We start from the raw sequence: 20505 nt of genomic DNA on the forward strand, positions 1-20505 counted from the left end.
TTTATATGCTTCGGCAAGTTAAGTATATAATATGTTTATTTTATTTTTAAAAATCAGTCAGTACTTGAGTTCTGTGCTCGATTTTGGCCTGGTGCATTCAATATGGAGTTTGCATTTTGTCCTTAACTGAGTGGGTTTCTTCTGGTTGCTGTGGTCTCCCCCTGAAGAAATGCTGGTTAACTAGTTGTTTGGGTGCTCTGGGAGAAACTGAGGTCCCATCAAAGATGTAGTGCTTCTGGAATAGGTGTAGCGTTGCCATGACCCTTACTAGGAATAAACAGTTTTCTAATAACGCACAGAACACATGTAAGTGGAAGAAGGGTAAATGGAAATATGTTATATTAATCAGTTTACTGCTTACAGGTTCATCCCTTTTTTATAATCCATTACTAGTTGCAGATCATTTTGACAATTTTCAGAGACAGTGCTAAACTTTTTTGCAGATTTTATGTCACACTGTCCTTTTAGATCTAAATTTTGTTTCATAAGAATTTTCTTATCTCTAAATGACTTGGATGTCACTGTGTACATAAAAGCTTAACTAATCACTGAAAAGGGGCAAAACTTGATTCCTAAAACAACAGATTATTTTAATTGCTTCTGATAGGTCCATTGATTAAAAACAAAAGCTAGATTTATAATAGGTCTATCTTCCCCACTGATCTCCAGAACTGTCATGTTCAGTGAAAGGAATGTTGCTCTCATGAAGAACCTTTTGATGTGCATTTTAGTTAATTGCAGTTAAGTAGCTGATGAAATTTTATATCTTAATTGCATCTTTTTGTTTTTTGGAATTGAATTAGTTAGAATTGTTTTTTCTGTTTAGGTAATGATGTCATAGTACAAAGCACTATAGATTTGCTCTATTATACAACGTGCAGTGTAAAGAATTATATATTGATGAATTTTTTATTTTGGCTGTAGACAAACTCCTTTGGCATCTGCATTGTTGAGTTGCCTATTCTGGTTATTGGTTATTTTTGTGATATGGTGAAACCTCTCTGGATCACCGAAAAACATTTATATTTACAGTACCAAGGAAAAGACTATAAACCCCCAATAAAATTATGGGAAATATAAATTCTTACAATGATACGCTTGTTTACTGGAAACCTATATTTTATATTTGCCAATACATTGTCTTATAAGATGCAATGATGTATGAAGTAGGAAAAATGAGTTAAGAATCTTTGTATGTGAAGTAATAAATGAACCTGTAATTTACTTACACAGTAAAGAGAATCAGGTGCTTAAATAAAAAACAAATAAATGAGCAGTATTTTGGCCTTTCTGATGCTGCTGTAAATGGAGCAGCTTCTTTTATCCAACTCCTATTTTAACAGTGGATCCAATTACTCCTTTGGGTATTTTTTGCATTTTTTCGACATATTTTGCTATTTTGATCTTGCGTAATCAAAGCTCAATACTGAGAGACCGTCTGAACCTTACGCATGTTGAATTCAGTTTGTATTCTGACATTTTCCAGAAAAGACAAATTCCTTTTAAAAATCCCTTATTAGCTTAGGGCATGTAATTCACTGCTTCTAATTTAATGTCATCTGTTCTAAGACATTGTTATCTGTCTCACTTTTCAGGTAAGCTTGTAATCAGGGAAAAATATGATTTAATTGTATTTACAGTAATTAATGATGTAGTTTGCCGTTCTGTTCCTTGCAGTTCTTTACCAAAAAGCAGCAGCAGACTGTGAGGTAAATATTAAATCAGATTTTTAAGACAACAACATAATAATCAATATGTGCTACTTCTCCTCACTGGCCTGCCACTCATTCTCATCCCATCTATAATAAAAACTTTAGTTTCCCAAAGTATTCCCCTTTACTGGCTTCAGAAAGCACAATGTATTACCCAAGTACAGCTAAGCTTTATAATTAGGTTATGAAAATGCTTTGAATCTGTAATAAATAGTAAAAAAATAGTAAAATCTTGTATAATTTTCAAAGTATATTTAATCTACACACCGAAAATACGGTCGAAAATATTAAGCAAATGTAAAAAGGTAGCAGTGGTGTACTGTGCATACAGTATCTGTTTCCTGGTTCTCAAGCAAAGTTGGTTAGTTACAGTATATTTGTGATTCTCCTCATGTCTGTATTCAATAAAATTAGATTATTGTTAAAAGCTTCAATATAAGCTCTGTACATCCTAGTTAACTTCAGAAAATGGAAGATCTTGCACATATACAGAATTATGCTGTACTAAAACCTGTTAAATAGCAGGGAACAAAAAAGGAACATCAGATTGTGGTGTGAAATAATACTTAATGTTCTACCTGATGAGTATTCAGCCCTGTAGAAATCCAATATACTGAAGGAACAGGAAAGTCAGGCTTAAAGAACATCTGAAAGATTTTATCATTTTCCCATTATGGGTAAGTGTTACAAGATTAATGTTTTTCTTGATGAATCACATTTGTCAGCTCCTACCTGGAAATGCCAAATGAGATTTATATTGTTTCACTTAATAAATAAAACTTTGTATCTCGAAGTGAGGAAAACAGCTTAGTAAGTGACAGCAACTATAAATAATTCTCAAATTGAGCAAAAAACTGTTTTGATGTGACTTTAATGCACATGCACAGTCTTACAAAATATGTTTTCAAAGTTAATGGTTAAAATAGTAAAGCCGTATAAACCCTACTGTGTTTTTTGGGAACAACTGTCTTATATCCTCCATGCATCCATGTGTAGAAAAACAGCAGTGGCACTAGAAACCAAATGTCATTAAAAATAGCATTGTTCATTTAAAAAAAACCCTGTGGCTTTTATGAGATAAATTAAAATAATGAGTTTGTGGCTAGCTGCACTCCGATAAAATTTCCTTACAAGAAGATATTTTCAGACTGGTGACAAGCTGCAATATTTGTTACCCTTCAGTTTTGGAGTATCTTCTCTATGGGGCTGATGGATGCCACTGAACTGTTTACTGTTGGTGAGGAACTAATTGTTTAAGTATTTGAGTTGAACCAGTTTCATTCTTGAACCAAGGCATACTACAGCCCAGTTTGTACATAAATGCTGTAGTTGCCATGTGCATTTGTAATCTCCTAATCTACTGTACAGTATATACACCACAATAGACACATATCTTTTACTTTTCTTACATTGAGAGTAGGATTCAATATGTAGAACTGTTCATGAGAATGAAGCAGGAACTAAAGTGGGCTCTGGCATTAGAGTTTAGCTCACAGTAAAGAACAGTAAAACATGTTAAGAAGAACAGCTGTCACTGGATTCTGTGTAGACTGGCATCCCTTATATTACAGTGACATTAGAACAGCTTTGTGGGAATACTCCTAGGGGCATTAGAATAATATTTTACAAGGAAGGATGTTTCATTAAGTATCACCTTAAGAATTCTGCATTGAAAAAATGTGAATGAATGGCTTTAATTCCATTAGCAGAAGTAACATGACAGCTTTTCAAGTGTCAAAGATTAAATGACAAATGCCATACGCATACTTAACAATGGAGTTTAATAATGTAAAAATATATGCTAGGGAAATCTAAACTCCTCTTTAAATGGTATGCACTACACGCTAGCATTTTGGGGAAAAAAAATGTTTTGCCAATGAATGTTGGATGTGTTTCATGGGTAGCCAGTATTCTTCTACATTCTGATAAGCCTCTGTGAAATTTGTTTCTCTGCATATTAATGCAGTTGTTAAACAGACGTTTGGGAGAAGGTCAAATTATTATCCTTCACTTCTGCTCTCCAATGTATAAATACCCAATTGCTATGCACCCTTTTGTGTCCAATGTTTTTCAACCCCCCCCCTTCCAATCCATCTTCACCCTTATAGCAGCCTCCCTGATTCATTCCTTACGGGTGAGGCGGTTTTGTCTTGACCTTAGAGCCAGGGCTTTCATTTCATTTCCAGGTGAGTTTAAACTCGGACACTTGAATTTTAATTACATTTATTTTCTATTCTTCATCTCATCTTGTTAATTGTAAATAGAATTTGAACTTCTGAAATAAACAAGTGATTCAGTTGCTAGTATTACTTATTTTAAATTGGAATATTTGCTCTTTGCAAAAAAAAAACATCCGTAGAGTAAATAAAAACAACAATAACCCCAATATAGAGGCTTCGTGAATTCTTAGGTTTATTTCATTTGCTTATTCATTGCTTTTCTCTTTAAATATGGCTGAACAGCCTCCACTCCTCTTTTTAATTAGACCTGCTGCTTAACTTTTGTGATTATAGTACTATAAATATTGACATTTATATGGACATCATTAGTGTAACGTTTATTCTGGTAAGGTTCTGTAGAGCATTTATTATATTTTATCTTTGACATTTTGACATGTTGTCAGGGTACTAATTTTGATTAATTGGTGCATCATCTGGCTGACAAAGAAAGCGCAGCAGTTCAACTTGTTTGAATGAAGGGTATTTAAGGGTCATATTCTGCATAAACCATGAATTCGATTCAGTTTGAACCTTGTCCCCTAAGCTTATTCTTCCTTTTTGTCTTATCATTCTATCCCTGTCTGCAAATGGATCAAAAATAAGCATGAATTTCATTTTGTCTCTTCAATAAAAATTCATTTATTTATATACAGTATGCTCCTGCACTTTTGAATAGTCAACTGTGTCTTTACGTTGTGGTTCACTGTGAAGACTCCTCAAAACCACCCCCTTGAGTCATTCATCTTATGACATGCTATAAGCTCAGCAGTGAAGGCGGATCAGTGCAGAATGGAGGAGAGGTGCATCCTTCACTGACAGCACTCAATGGCTTCAGGCACATATCCATCCATCTTCTAACCACTTTATCCAATATAGAGTCACGGGGGAGCTGGAGCCTATTCTGTCTGCAGCGGGCGCATGGCAGTATACACCCTGGGTGGGACACCAGTCCATTACAGGGCACACACAGACACACTCACACCAGGGCCAGTATTCCCAGAAGCCAGTTAACCCACCAGTACATCTTTAACTGTGGGAGGAAATCGGAACACCAGGAGGACACCTGACAGAGCACATGGAAGATACTATATATGTAAGAAACTCCATGCAGACTCCACACAGAATTGAATTGAACCCAGTATCCAGCGCTGGGAGGCAGTAATCCTAATCTCTGCAGCACCATGCCTCCCCTATAAAATATTTATGTTGTTTATTCCTTTCAAGTATAGCAAGTATAGCTGGAAAGGTACAGTATCTGCTTACATATAAATTTAAATCATGATGGCTGTGGGCATGAATGTGATCACAGGGGATGATCTAGGTCTTTTACTCCTGAGAGAAATTTGCTCCAGATTTGCCAAAGTCAATTATAAATGTTTTAAGATGCCACTTAGATATAGATATGGGATTTTAAATTATTTGTATTTGGAGAGCACTACACCACATTGATTCAAAACCTTTATTTTTTGATTCACGTTCTGCTGCTTTGTTGAGTTTTCCTGTGTTTTTCAATTAAGGTGGCCTGTGGCAAACCTAAGGGCAGCTCCTGCTCCCACACGCCCTTCAGTGGGCTTGACACAGGGAATTCTAGCACAGGTTGCCAGGCTCTGCGTTTCCAATGAATAGCTCTTTTGAGTCCCATTCTCCCAAGGACTCCCTGCTGTGTTTCCCTGAAATAAATAGAACAGAGCTGTCATCCTCCCCTGCATTTGGCTGGTGTGATTTTGGCTGATGCCTACAGCCTCTTTGTCTTCCACAGCCCTCTTCTGGAGATTCCTGTTTTGTGGCCCCTGTTTTCTGGGAGCTGGCCCAAGCCCCCTCCCCCAGTTTGTCTCTCCAGCTCGCCTGGTGAGCCTGAGCTGGCACGGCTCGGGTTGTGGGGAAGCTGCTCTCTATGCCTGTCACACCCGCCTTGAGATGGGACGCTGCCTCTTCCCTGTTGAGCTCTCTGTTGCTTCAGCCCTTCTGACTTGATCTTTGGCTCTTTTTCCCAGTCATCTGTCCTTCTTGACTGCAGACTTCTAAAAACTGACAAATAACCCCTTCTCTGCTGAGCCACTGCAGTGGAGGAGGAGGCCTGTGCGCCTGCTGAATGTTGTTGCCTAGTAACAGGGAAGTGCCCATGAGAAGCGGCAGTATGTTTTAAATTTCATTTTATTTATTTTTTGCTACAAGATCCATGAATCTTGTAAGTTGATTGATAACAATCACAACACAATTTTACAATTAATGCAGTACCACAGTAAATTTAGTTTCTCACAAACACCAGCCACAGTCTTCAGTAAGTTCAACTGGCTGAATCTTTCACAGATAAGGCATTTCATTTTGATGGATGGCTTAGATTATTTATTCATAGCTATCAAACATTTATTCAATAAAGGTATACATTTTAAGATAAATTGCACAAGCCGTAGATATTGATCTAACTAACTTTTGATTGATTGACAATGATGTTTTATTTTCTTTTTTTATTTTTCCAGAACTGTGACTACTGAAGCTACAGTATCTGGTAATTGTAAATAAATTACTGTTAAATTGTTCATTTGAAAAACACAAATATCAATGTAGAAAAAAATATATAAATCAAATCGTGTTTCAGAAAACGTGTATTTTAATGAAAATTCTAAACAGTTTTGAGCTAAAATGAGTGCCTTTTTAAACCGTGTTAGGAGTAATTTGAATTGTTGTTATATGGGCACTTTTCAGACATTTACAGTTAATTGGAAAGAACTGTATTAATGGATTTCTATTACACTGTTCTATTCTGTTCATGTTCAGTGGAATCTGTTGCATTTTGAAATACATTAGCAGACACCGTTTAAAATTCTGATTTTGATAATAACTGAAGCATATTGTAAAGAAAAAGAAAGCAAATAGCTCATTTATTAAGAACAATGCTACAAGCCTTAGAAGGCAGTGATCTTGAATTAGAACCATTTATCAAGAGATTAACGGGTAGCTCACTAAAGGTCTGAGTGACTAGTGAATTTGAAACGTTTAAGACTCGATGCTTTGTCCTTGCACAGTCAGATACATATTACGTTATTGAAAGGAAAGTCACCCAATGACACTTAACAAATGGTTTCTTGCTCTGAACAGTTGGGGAAAATGTGTGGATCCAGTATGTTCTCCACAGGACATCAAGAAGGTCAGCAAGGTCCAGGAAAGTTGGAGGTTCCACACTGTCTTCAAGCTCTGAATTCAAATTAAAACATTAAGATATAACAGATGCCACTTGATCTCTGCTCCCGAGTGCTGCAAGTTTTAAAAATGTATTGATCAATTAAATTACTGCACCAGTTCTGAAAGAAATGGGTGGTTTTGGGCGAAGGGGCATAGACCCAGAAGTGAGGATGACAGTGTGTAACAATGACCTGGCAAAGAAAAAAAACTCATTGTACACTTTCTGCACATGACACTGTGGATAAGCAGGGTGTTAAAAGAATTCTATCATAATGTAGATATGGAACTTGAAACACTAAGGCTAAAGCTTCGAAAGGGAAGGAAAGTACTTGCAATACAATTCATTTTACTACCGTAGTAAGTAGTGGCATTAAAGGAGTTCTTCTCAGGGTTTCATACATGCATAATTGTAGCTGATAAAGTTTTATTGTTATTGCAAATGCAGCCCATTAAACAACCAGATCTTACATCCCTTTAAAAAATACTTTTCTTGAACTGAAGCTATTGTCTCTCCCTTGAGTCCTTGTTATAATGTAAAGACTTCAGAATAAAGGTTTGGAGACAGGCACTTTTTGCTTTTTAGCAGATTTGAGAGAGAATAAATGTAAATTAACAGAATTCATTTTATTATCCCTTTTATTTTTCTTTACAACAAAATCTTTGGGAATCCACCATTTTTTACATTTCAAAAATCCTATCTGTACTGACAGTTTTTAAAGAGGCTTTAAAGTCAGTTGCCCATTTGAGGCCAGTGAATGGAACTTCACTTGTACTGTATATGGTTTGTTTCTCTCATAATCTAGATTGTATAAAACCAATTGCATAGCAAGATTACCCTGTTTTTGCAGAAAGAAATTATTCAAAAACTGACAAAAAGTAAATAAATGTAAAGAGTGACAGCTGGGTAAAAGCATACTTTTATTTATGTGTGTATTGCTGTATATTTACTCATATTTATTGTATTCTAACAGGGCAAAATAAGAGGTGTTAACTTGAACATTGACCCTAGAATTTAATTCCATACATGTATAATTTCCAGTGCAGGAATATTCATGTACTCATGGTAAAGGTTAGGTATGGGAAACATACAAAGTTAATTAAGCTTATGTTAATACTGTATGTGGATAAAACAAATAAAAAACCCTGGAAGGATCTTGGGGAACATGACTTTTTTCCCTCAAGTCTAATTTGTCCTTTATTAATTTCCACATAACATAATTTTCATGGAACATTAACATAACATAACTAGATGAAAATAGATGCAACAGTTTTTCTGCTGTCTATTTCATCTTATTTTCTGGTTTTGAGAGCATCAAATGTTTATTTTTTTTAAAACTCATATACCTTTCAGAAAACAGTGTTTTCGACAGACGTGTTTCTTGCCTACTGTATGTCCCTGGTATCAATTACACGATTTTCAGCAAGACATACTGTTCTGTCTGGTGAGCAGGTTGCAGGCTTAACAAGCATGCTGTGCAGATTCTCAGTTCTTATTCTGGTGTCCTCAAAATGCTATCATTTTTCTTCATTTTTCAAGAGTAGCACAAGAAGCAAACAAAAGACGTAGATGCATTATTAAGATGCTGAAGTTTTTTAAATATTGCTGAGTTAATAAGTCTAATCAACTTTAGAAAATGAAACCAGACAAATTTAACCTACTTTCTTAAAATAGATCTGTTGCCAGTCAGTATCGTTTATTCCTGGAGTATTTAATATAATGGTGCCCATTCTAATCGTGTTTTTTTTCAGAACAGCTGCACTGAAGTCAGTGAATGTGGCGTGTTCATATTTTCAGAGCAGTGAGATATTACAGTGTATGATGATTTTTCAATGTACTTGCTTAAATATTTTAAAGTTATTATTTTTTAAGTTAATATTTTTGAAGTTTTTATTGCAGTTGTGATCTAAAAAGAGCTTCAGGAAGATACAATAAAAAAGATTGTGATAGATGATTAAAAATAAACAGAATTAAAAAGAACATCTGGGATGCTCTACAAAATAAAAAAAAAATATTTCCATTAGGAAAGATTATTTTCGCCTCCTGTTGCAGCTCTGCCAGCTGGACAGGAGAGACTGATTTAAGCCTTTCTACTGACATGAGAAATCCCTCTTCCCTCTGTAATCCTTTAGCAATAGAGTTTCTGCCTGGTGGGTAAAATATTTAAGGTGGAAGGGTGCGTATTTTGGGCAGCATGGCAGTAAGCATTGCTGCCTCACAGCGCTGGGGTCCTGGGTTGTATTCTGAGGGTGCTGTCTGCATGGAGTTTATATGTTCTCTCTGTGTTCATGTCTGGTTTCTTCCCACAGATCATACAGACAGACTGGTAGGTTAATTGACTTTTGGGAAGACTGGCCCTGGTGCAAGTGTGTATCCTGCCTTGTGCCCCTTGCTTGCTAGGACCAACTTTGGCTCACCTGCATCCCTGTATTGGACAAAGTGGTTAGAAAATGAATAAGTGGACATGCACCTTTAAAAAAGGCAGTGTAGACCTTTGTTACATTTTGTTTTGGTTTGAGAACTTGTATAGGCAGAATAAAAAGTAATGTTTTTTTTTTCAAAACACTGAAGATTTTGATCTTGAATTTGAAAAAGAACTTCTACATTAAGCATAATACTGTAGATGGTCTTCATAGAACTAGTGCAATAACCGCTGTTGGGAAAATGCATTAAAGGTTGACTGACAGGCTGAGATACTGTTAAACATAGCCATGCCATGAGTGAGGTGGGGAGAGGATTAGATAAATGCTGCTGACTGGCAAAAAGTCAGGTTTTTATCATTACACCAGAAGGACCTAGGGTTTGTCAGAAGAACAGCTTTGAAGAACTGTGAAACGGTCTTTATGGTAAAATCTTATGGGAAATCTGTGATAGTGCTATCCCTCCTCATGGGTGTTAATACCAGGAAAAGGACAAAGCCATGTTCTCACTTCTTTGTTTGAGACCTTTTTACAGATACAATCATGTATATAAGAGCAAACACAAACAAAAATATGTAATAAAAAAGCAAACTTTGCACAAAAAGCTGATCACTGGCTAGACCACGAAAATGAAAAAATGTACAATACAAGGCGTTCTTGTAAAAACTTGATACCAATGAGTTGAGGCAACTGAAGACAAAAGTCTGTGTAGGAATGAGGAGACAGATGTATATTAATTAAATTATAATAATGACGATTGTAATTAAGGCATGAAAGCCTTTTCTCTTTGTTGTGCTCTTAAAAATAATGTTAATTTAGATACAGTATTACTCCTCAAAGGGAAGTCCATAAGCTACTTGCTGTAGATGTACGGCTTCCTTAACCACATTCAAAGCACTCGGCCGTGGAGTGTGCTGGTTCCTGTGTCAAGACTGCAGCAGGGTGTGCTGCTCTGCTGTCATCATGACCCTGAGTGCTATTCTGGGGAAGCGTAGCCTGGGCTCAGGGGCTCGTTCAGATCTGTGTTCCACAGTACCTCCGGGCTCGGGGCAGAAATATCCACGTCCCACACAGCCATCTGTATCAGGCCTTAGGCTACAAGCCACAAAGCCAAGCTACCAAATACAGATGTGTCTAGTTCTCCATTCTGTGCCATTAAGTTGATCTGAATATGATAAATGTATTTGTCAAACTACTGTGTGAACTCTCTAAATACAAATCTAGGTGCATGTGCATGTACTGTTGGTAAGTGGAGGTACTGTAGGTGCTGTTATGTTGTAATGAAAACATGATCTAATGGTCTGCTCTGTAAGATTTTGTAAATCAATAATTTAATCTTCTTAAAGACACCAAGCGAAACAGTATTAAATACACATACTGTAATCAGATTTATGGTGCTCGAGTAGGCATCCCTGCTCCTGGAAATCTTTATCTGTTTCAGGGTTTCGTTGCATCACAGACCTTAATAACGGAATTGAACACATTAAGTGGGTGTTTTTTCCAGGTCTTAATGATGTGCTGTGTGTTCAACACCTGCTGGATCCCAGCACTCAAGGACCTGGGTTATCCAGCCATGGGGTACTGGGTACTTCTTAGCCCTCTAATTACTATTACCTGTAAAACAATACAATTCTGTGAAGTTCACGTAGTAGTTTGAAACACATATTTAAAACACTTTAAAAAATAAGGAATTATTTCCATATCACATTTTTGGCAAATATACAGTATACTGTATTATAGCTACTGTATTTCCCACTCTTGGTATTATTCTTTCCTTAGAGAAAAAGAGCATAAAATACTATATTTCTGATATAGGACCTGCTAATGATTCTCAAATGCAAAAGATCTAATTGGCAAAATTGTTTAGATATGATTAATTATTGGCTTAATGTGTCACTTATTGCCATCTGGAACCCATTAATTATTCAGCTCCAAAATGCTCAGGCTAATGATCCATTGTGCAATCTCCAATTTACTAAGAAACTCCACATAAATAAAAAATGTTTCCTATGTTTTACTAATATTGGTCTTTCTGAATCTCAGAGCCTGGAAGATTGGCAAAAGATTAAACAAGTGATTTAAAGGATCTCACAGATTGCTCGGTCCACAATTAAACTCACACTAACACAAGCTCTCGCAAATATACATCATGTCACATTAGAATAAGCAGCTATGTTTGGAGGTCACAAAAAAGAGCATTATCATTGGCAGAATTCTTCCCTTAGCCCCTGTTGGTGGCTGAGCTCATGCAGGTTGCCTGTTAACATGTTGTTTCAATATTGCCATCTTACAGGAAGTCTTCGGGTTGTTTTCTCTCCTGGGATCCATTTCAGTATTTCCTTGGCACAGCAATGGTTGATTCTTGTTACTATTTGTCTTGCCAACTGGCTGTTCATCTCTTCATGCTTCATGCATGGCATTGTCACACTCTTATTTGTGTTGTAAAGTGCCTGTCTTTTCTTTGGATCTTTTGCAGTTTCTGTATCATTTGTTTTGTTTTGTGTGTCCAACTTTCACATCTACTGTATATCTTAACCCAGAAAGCATACATTAGTCAAAGACTGTACACTTAGACTTTCTATTGTTCATCCATATTTGACAGCTGTCCACCTCCCTTTATGCTTTATTTACCTGCTGAAGACAATTGAGCTCCTAATTTAAAAACAAATCCACCCAAATTTACTGCCATTTACTTCACTTCTTCATATTTGTGAAAGTGTCCCTCCAGACAACCCGCCGTTTTGGAAACACGCTCTTGTGTGTTTGAGAGGTTTGTGTTGTATCCTTTTTGCCGACACTTTCCTCAGTGTAGTTATATTGTTATGCTTGTTTGTCATTTCTGCTCCTTCATGCTGTTTATATACTATACTGTAAGTAGAGGCTTCCGAAATCTATCAAAGTGTGAAAAATACTTTTCAAACTATTGAGGTGCTTGCGCTTGAGTACAGTTTAATAAATTCAAATTAGATAGAAAAATACCCTGAGAAAAAATAGCTTTAACACATTGGTGATTAGTGTGAAAAATATGCATACAGTGGACGTCAGTGCTTCAGAAAGCTCATTAAGGCACTCCCTAAATAGAACTGCTGTGGAGTTTTCAAGGAAGAAGATGTAATGCACAAACTAAGTAGTAAGTTGTACTGGAAATTTCTCTGATACTGATAATGTTTCTGGATATTTTGACTAATATTTTATCATGTTAATTACTCCTGTGACGTTTTTATTATAAATATACAATCTCTACCTCATTATAAATACACTAAATACACTATAAAAAGCCTCACTAAAGCATACAAAGCTGATTCGCCTACCCCTATTCAACTGCCACAAATCTACAGAACACCACTGATATTCATGCCTTCTAGACCAATTTAAAGGTATACTATTCAAAAGATGCCATTTATTTTATTTTGCATTTTACTTAGATTTCTCACATATTTGTCTAATTTTAGTGTACTGTACTGTGTTTTTTGTAAATACATACAGTAAAGCAACCACTGTTCGGTACATATACCTTAACAATATTTTATACTAAATGTATTTTACAACTCATTTATTTTTTTCTTCTATTTTGCACTTTTTTAAGAATAAAAATAAGCCCATTGATCGGATTAACTACTGCTTTAATTTACTTTGTTAATGGGGGAAAAGCTGGTATTTCTGACTTCCATCCTTCCATTTTCTAACAGCTTTATCCAATACAGGACAGGGAGGGAGCAGGAGCCTATCCTGGCAAGCAGCAGGCACAAGGCAGGGTACACCATCGCAGGTCACACACAGATACAGACATGCATGCAACCACATCTGGGCCACTTTTCCCAGAATCGACTGTGTAACCTTTCAGTATGTCTTTACTAACACTTTACTGTTACAAAAAATGGTCAAATTGTGATGGTTCTCACAATCATGGATTGATGGAAAGTTTTTTACTGTTATGTATTCACAACATTTAATACTAATAACCTTAAAAACTATATTTCAAATTATTTAAAAAATGTATTGATTATTAATTTTGTATCATGGTTGGACTAACGACTGTTACTCCTTTATGTTGACAAGAGAGGCAAAAGACTGTTCATCAGTCTTAATTTTCTGTACTTTTGGACAAATTCATTAGACATGTGGCCCAAGACAATGATGTGAATATTAAGATTTCATTCTTGCCTACAACTTTCAATCTATATGTTTTGGAAAATAACAAATTAAACTTAATTTTCTACAAATATGGTCTTTTACAGACATGTTTAATTCACAGCTATGATTTTAAACTTGGATAATTCACATCAATCTTTTAGAATCTAGTCACTGCAGACATTTCAGGATGGCACTGAAATCTACAATAGTTTTTTTAAAGCTTTTGTAATGAACATTTGGATATGTAAGTATTGTCTACAAATAAGTGTATATGTATGCTTTATTTATACTTCAAACAGGTGTTCTGCAACCTAGAGCATTAAATCCACTGCTCTCCTCTCCACTGAAAAAAATATTTCATGTTACTACAATAGAAGTGTCTGTCTGGGCCAGGGAACAGCCTTGTGGTTACAGAGCTGAAGGTGTCGACGGCACTTTCCATGTACTGCAGTTACCTCTTACTTCATGGTTAATCTTTTAAACTTTCCTTGTTGGTTTACACTGTTTTCTTCACATTTACTCATATCTGTTATGCTGACCATAACTTATTTTTGGTGACCATATGTTTTCACCTTTTTCCAGACTATATTGTTATAAAAATGCCTTTCAAAAAGATGTCTCAAAACTATTTGTCAAGAACTATAAAGGTGTTGCCATACTACTAGTCTGGGAATAGATTTTAAGCTGCTCCATTTTTTATCATCACAATGTGAGCCTGATTTGCTTCTTTTAAAATGCTTTTTAGAAGGTGCATTTATCAGTGTGATGTTCTATTTTCATCATAGAGAACAATCCAAGAAAAATGATCAAAAGACCCAACTAATAACATTATTAAATCATATACAATCAAGAATGAAACTAAGTATCGAAACTGTCAAAACCTTTCCTTGCTGCTGTTTAATGCACAGTAAGGCAAGAACTTCAGTAAGATCATCATTACATTTGCATTACATTGTAAAAATACATTCGTATTGCATTTAATTTTGTACAGGAAAAAAGTGTTGGATAGTTAATTGGATGCTTTAATGGTGCATGCACATTGGGGGTGGGGGGTGATGGGTGAGTGCATTAAGAAACAATTAATTCTTAATACTTACGGCACTCTTCAGTGACTTTTGCCTTTCAATAATGAGTAAGTGGCATTGATAACTCATTTCACACTTCATTAGGAAAGTGCATGACAGGCGTTTTGGTTAAGAGCATGAAGGAATGCTGGCAACAGGAGAACACCATGCAGATTTTTATCTAAGTGTCAGATCTAATGTGAATACCAAATGAATAGGGTATGTCTGATTTTTTGTTTATTGTAGAAAATCATTTGTTTGTTTCATTATATATTCTTTTTAAGAAATACTTGTAGTTGTGATAATAAAATAGTTTGAACCACAAAGTTATTTATGTATCTGTACTTTATTTGAAAAATAAAATGGAGACGAGACCACGTACAGCAGGGAAGTGGCTCGTCTGGTGGTGTGGTTTGGCAACAACAGGTCTCAAAATGCGAACTGACTTTCAGAAAAACACCCTAAAACCCATCCCCCTGGAAACTGACAAGGCCGTAGTGAGTATTGTGGAATCTTTCAAGTTTTCAAATTTTCAAGAATAACCATCACAAAGAAAGTGCACCAGAGATTGTATTTCCTGCGTCAGCTGAAAAGCCTCTCAATGTTTCCCAGCCCATTCTTATTCAGTTTTATGAAGCCGGTATTGAGTGCATTCTCATAGCTTCTATAACTTTGGTTTGGCAGCGCATACAGTATGTTCATTCTGGGGCAAGTTACAATGCATTGTCCATTGTGCAGAGAGAGTCATTGCTCCCATTTGACATCTGTTGAGACCCTGGGGCGGCGCAGTGGCTCTGTGGGTAAGTATCTGCGCCTGTGGCTGGAAGGTTGCTGGTTCAAATCCTGCGGCTAGCAGAGGAATCCTACTCTGTTGGGCCCCTGAACAAGGCCCTTAACCCCAACTGCTCCAGGGGTGATTTACAATGGCTGACCCTGTGCTCTGACCCCAAGCTTCTCTTTCCCTGTCTGTGTGTGTGTGTCTCATGGAGAGCAAGCTGGGGTATGTGAAAAGATGAATTCCTAATGCAGGAAATTGTATAAAGTGATGTTATGTTATATAAACTAAAGAAGCAAGCAGAAAAGATTGTCAATCCAGGAGAGCGTCTGTCTCACAAATCTGCCTTAGGGAGACGCTATAGGTCAATCAAAACCAACACCTCCCAGAACCTCCCACCTCCCAGAACCTGACCAGCTCCTTTCCCATGGCCATCACACAGGAATATGGGCTGTAGTGTGTATATAATGGTGGACCTGTGTCTGTCCTTTGTGTGAAATGTACAGTACATGTATTATTGATTTGCTTTCTATGTTGTGGCACCAGGACATCAGACCAAACTCCTTGTACAGTACATGTATTGTACTTGGCAAATAAAGTGATCCTGATTCTGATTCCCCTTATGAAGTGGGAGAGGCAAGCAGCAAGAGTGGTGACGCAGCCTTGATTTGATGCAAAGGATTATAAATTCGAGTGTTTTCAGATTGACTGTAAAAGAGCTGATAGAGGTGGTTTATAATTACAGTTTTGTAAAAAAAATACAGCCAGCTCTCAGAATGGTGCAAAAAGCCAATTACCCAAATCACAGTGAGAGCAAAGGGGAGAAAGTGCCTACTTGGAACAACTGGAGAGAGGGACAGATAAAAGGGGAGCACCTTGCCCTGGAAGAAGAACCAAAGAACCGCCTTCCAAGTGGCTTATCTGGTTAAGGATGTCACACAAGTGCAGGCTGAACTCGATGATTGCAGGTCATGTCTCTAGCCAACTGTGACCAGGTTTCCCCAAGTGATGAAGTGGCCAAGGCTGCCAGTCATGTCTAATGCTGTTTTGCTCCAATGCATTACATTGGCCAATAAAATATATGTATTTATTGTCTATCCTTTGCAGTTGAGAGTAATAAGGCCAATATGTGAGCCACTCACTCTCTGGCAGGTTTTGTACATGTACCTTCCTTTTATGCTTTGCTTCTTCATTCTGACAAGTCTTCCTCCATATGGTTTGAGATTTTTCCAGATAAGGTTCATGTTTATCCATGTGATCAAATTGATGTCTTATTTCTTCAAGTTTGCTTTAACCAAATCTTTAAAATTTTCTTCAGGACTTATCTGTTTATGACTTTAGCAATGTGAATATCCCAGATACACGAGCATGGTAGTCTGAGGTCAGAGCTCCTGCTACCACCCCCTCCAAAATTTGAACCTGGTTCATACGTGATAACTGGGACACTGAAAAGGTTATTCTGACTTCCCACATCTCCTCCAAACAAAACAGAAGAAGTTTTTTTATCTGCTCTGCTACCCAATTGATGACGTAACACGACTGGTGAAAAGTGATCTTCCTGATTGTTGCAATAACTTGGAAGAGCCCAGATGATAATTATTCAGATTTAATTTGCTCAGCTGGACTTGCAGGTGAACAATGGGCACAAAAAAGATACTGAATGCCTTCACAACAAAGCTGGAAATTCTGGAGCACAAAGACACAGATTTTTTAGATCACTCAAACTGAGATTATGGGCTTGAACTGTGGACATTACTGTTGGGATCAGAAAATGACAGCTGGTTCCTGGACAAAGCAATCCCTCTGCAGTTTTCACATTTAGCACAGCAGGACTTATAGAGGACAGGATTCATTGAGAGGACACTTAAAAATACATACAGGGATGATCTCTCTTTGGGAGGCCACACCTGGCTTTGGGTATTTACTAAATTGTCAGGGGTTTCTGGAGAACAGACAAGTCCTTCTGGAATAAAGCTGGCAGTTTGATCCCATTCTCTTGGTGGAAGGGTCTGTGTTGCACTTATAAACTTATTATAGTCTAACAAGAGCCCCTCAGAGATCCACCTTTGTAGGAATAAGATCAATGAAGGGAGGGGTCACTTTTTCCTGCTGTACTCCACTAGGCTTAATGTCCACTGAGCTAGTGAGCAACATCTTTTTCACTTTGGTGAGTCTGAATGGATTGCCTCTCCATTTTGCATGGAATTAAAATAAGGATTTTTTTTTTCTGTGATGGTTGTTGATCATATATGCCAGTTATTAATTTGTTTTTCTTACAAAGAAAACTGTTTATTGGCTGGCTTATTTTGAGGGTCACTGGCACTTTGCCATTGGGACTTAGGCTTTACTTGAAATAATTCTGCTGTATTTGCTTCACAACTGTATAGATCTCACTTGTGAGAAATTGCTGAATTGGAAACCTAACTGGATTTTCTAGAACATGTTCAGCTACTATATGTCTGACATCATGGTACTGAAAATTAAGCTTCTAAGAAACTGTACGTACTGTTTAGATAGTGTGCCAAATGTCTTATAAATATAACTACATGTAGGCAGAATTATTATTCTAATAGTAGTTGACCACATAACAGTTCTGAGAATCAGCAGCAATCAGTATTTTTCTGGTATTCTTGCCATTAAATCAGTATAAGGAGCATTGATGTCATCTTCTGTGCAGTTAAAATCCACATTTCACATATTTCACATATTTTATTCTAACTTACTCAGTTTAATCACAGAAAGTTCATTTATTGCAAGTTTTTTCCAATCTTTCTTCTCGCCTAGTCTTTCTCCTCCAGAAAGAAAACGGCCTGACAAGGGTAAATCTCCTGGCATTGATGGTAATTTTCTTTATCTTTATTTTGTAGTCCCAGTATGTCCTATTTTGCCATGTCCATGTTTTTGGACTGTGGGAGGAAACCAGAGCACCCAGAGGAAATCCATGCAAACACAGGGAGAGCATACAAACGCGTTCCACAGTTTGAGAACCACTGCAATAGACTTATTTACAGTAAAAATAAAAGTATCTCTATGCTGATGATATATCGGTACAGTATATGTAGACAATATCACTCTATCACTCCCTCATCTGATAACTATTTCAACAGCTTTAGTGCTCTATAAGAGTAGACAATCAATTGGTCCATTGCTCCCATTATCATTTCGCACTGGACAGTTTGTACGTTGGTCTTCCTCCAGTCTGCCACTGGTCTTCATATGCCATCTCAATCAGCAGTTTCAATAACACTTTTAAAAAGGTAGAATGTGTTCCCTTATCCAAATACTTAAATAGTTAATCTTTCTCCCCTTTTAGTCTATTAGTAAATTGAAGTAGGATAGACTTCATACTTCAATTTCAACATTCGTATAGAGAGGAAACATTGATCAAATAGTGCACTCTACTGCACGAAAGGCCTGGCTTAGACAACAGTCAATTATACTTTAACTCCTTTGTTTTGCAAAAATGTCTGGTTTACTCTGACACACCTGCAACTTGGCATCAACTTGAGGAAAGTTTGGTTTTCTTAAGTTTGATTTACACTAGGTAATTTTGGCTGATGTTTTGGCCCAATAATTTAGTGAGCAGTAGCAAGACATAAAGATTTCCCATATTTGTATTTTCTGCACTCAAAAACATCTTACAGTACATGCAATTCCCTTTTTCCACGTTGGAATGATAAAGAGTGCCTTGAGCACCTTTTTACATACATCTTGAGTGTGTCGAGGTGGTCATACCCTAGAAATGGGTGTCTTTGCCTTTTGTTTTGTGTTGGGATATTATTGCTAAATGGTATTTGTGCTCGATAATAACTAATCCCGGCCTTTTGCAGTAGCAGGATGTTCTGTAGTCAGACAGGAAGCCGATACACTGCTGGGAGTCTCAGCCCTCACTCAGCCGGCATCACTGGATCCTGGCCTGTCATGATGTATTTATACAGAGCTCTCCGCTCCTCAGATCCATGGAGCCAGTGGAGGCTTGGAGTGCTGCTGCTCCTGGTACAATCAAGGGCTTGTTATAAGAGGCTTCGGTTCTGTAACTGATCTTGTGATGTAGGTCCTTGGTTGGTTGTTGAAAACTCTGGGTGTTCAGAATAACAATTTGTTCTGAAATATGATATGAAACACTGATAATATATAAAATGAAACAAAAAATGTGTAATTTATTGTGAGCTTCAACCTTCAGTTTTCTCTGTATTATTTGAAACTGAACATCTTGTCAACAAAAATACCATGTGACCCATTTCTGTCTGTAGCGACTTCCTCTCCAGAAATAGGCCCATGAAAGCAGCACAGTATGGGCTGCCCCAAGGAAATTCAAATAGGGTAGTCCTTGGAAAACAGTTATATTTAAAACAAATTTTTTAATTGCATTTCTGTATTCAACTTTTTACTTCAAGGATGTACGGTTCTCACAGGACTGTAATTTTGTAATAATGATTATTCTAATTTTTATCTAAACAATGTGTTAATTTTTCAACCATAAAAATATCCAGCACAATAATAAAATTTAAATGATGATTATTTCAGATTTTCTTTAATTACATCTGTGGAAATCTGACTGGCATATACTCAGAAATATAAAAAAACAGCTTGTGGACCTTAGATGTTAAACCAAACAACTTTATTTTTTTTTATTTATTACAACTTTATTAAGTTATTTAATCAAAATATAAAGAGAATGGTGAAACAATTGTTTGTGAAAGGATAAACACATTAGTGAAACCATGGCCAGTGTTCAGAATTATTCTAAACTACCTCACTCTATATAGTCCCTTACAAATACTGTATAATGTAGTATTCAAATATATTGTCATTTACATATTGTAAGTAACCTATTTGCTAAAGCTTAACAAAATGTAAACTGATTTTTAATGTCTTATTCATTTGTGCAAGGGGTGCTGTAGTTTATAAGCAATGAAAGTCTGAATGTAACTCCATAGTGAAGTATTTTCCTAGGCAGGAGAGCATGCACTTCGTGTTATTCAAAGTGCTTTGCAGTT

General features: G+C 36.6%; 1 protein-coding gene across 1 annotated transcript in view; it reads left to right on the forward strand.

Annotated features, from left to right (window-relative positions):
- adgrb3 (adhesion G protein-coupled receptor B3) overlaps nucleotides 1-20505 on the forward strand; it is a 182374-nt gene that overhangs the window by 35974 nt on the left and 125895 nt on the right. The gene's annotated exons all lie outside the window — the stretch shown is intronic.

Source organism: Atractosteus spatula, chromosome 15, assembly GCF_055471065.1.
Source record: "Atractosteus spatula isolate fAtrSpa1 chromosome 15, fAtrSpa1.hap1, whole genome shotgun sequence".
Classification (NCBI taxonomy): Eukaryota; Metazoa; Chordata; class Actinopteri; order Semionotiformes; family Lepisosteidae; genus Atractosteus; species Atractosteus spatula.